Here is a 1074-nt window from a genome sequence, read left to right as displayed (position 1 = left end):
CATGAAAATTATTTACATGGGGGATCCCTGGGTGGCTCAGCGGTTTAGCACCTGACTTTGGCCCAGAGCGCAATCCTGGGGTCCCGGGATCGAGTCCCACATCGGGCTCCTGGCATGGAGCCTGCTTCTCACTCCTCCTGTGTCTCTGCCTCTCTCTCTCTGTCTCTCTCTCTATGTCTATCATGAATAAATAAATAAAATCTTAAAAAAAAAGAAAATTATTTACACGATGAAAGATTTCATAACTTCACTGAAATAGGCAGCTTCATTTCATGCTATTTTAATAATGATTTCAGTCCACATACTTCCCGAGAATGTTACCATCTCTAAGATGGTAGAAATAATCCTTGTCATCTAGAACTACTTCGGTGCCTCCATATTCTGGGGGAAGAACTTTATCCCCTACTTTGACACTAACTGGTTCAACCTCTCCACCCTTTCCTTTAGAACCTAATCCAACAGCTACTACTGTTGCTTGCAACACTTTTCCTTGAGATTTTTCTGGAAGCATAATACCTCCTTTGGTTACAGTTTCAGATGCACTCCTTTCAACTAAAGCTCAAAGAGGGGAAGAAACTTCCTAAACGCCTGCCCTGCCATGACTCTGGCCACCGCAGTTTGACCCTGCTCTGGAGCAAAGAGTGACAGGTTTCTAATCTGTACAATTTCCCTCCAGAACGGACATGACACCCAAGAAAGGCCCTTCTTGGCACCACAGGACAAAAGGCCAATTAAGAAAACATGACTCTTGGGGCAGCCCGGGTGGCTCAGTGGTTTAGCGCTGCCTTCAGCCTAGGGCGTGATCCTGGTGACCCGGGATCGAGTCCCACATGGAGCCTGCTTCTCCCTCCTCCTGTGTCTCTGCCTCTCTCTCTCTCTGTGTGTCTATCATAAATAAATAAATAAAATCTTTAAAAGAAAAGAAAACATGACTCTTGATCAGTGAAAAATCTTGATCAAAAAGGGGAAACGTGAAAATTAATAAAGGGACCCCTCACTAAAATAAATTCAGGAGGCCAGAAGGGGGAGCCATACCACGCAGTGTCAACTACAGAAAGCATCATTAAGCCCCCA

The 1074-nt window shown here is 45.0% G+C and overlaps 1 pseudogene; it reads right to left on the bottom strand.

The window, feature by feature from the left end:
- Positions 1-292: 292 nt before the first annotated feature.
- Positions 293-600, bottom strand: LOC144313497 (10 kDa heat shock protein, mitochondrial pseudogene; annotated as a pseudogene).
- Between the last annotated feature and the right edge of the window lie 474 nt (positions 601-1074).

The sequence above is a fragment of the Canis aureus genome, chromosome 5, assembly GCF_053574225.1.
Source record: "Canis aureus isolate CA01 chromosome 5, VMU_Caureus_v.1.0, whole genome shotgun sequence".
Taxonomy (NCBI): domain Eukaryota; kingdom Metazoa; phylum Chordata; class Mammalia; order Carnivora; family Canidae; genus Canis; species Canis aureus.
Note: the sequence above shows the minus strand (reverse complement) of the source record. Positions and strands in the feature narration are given on the sequence as shown.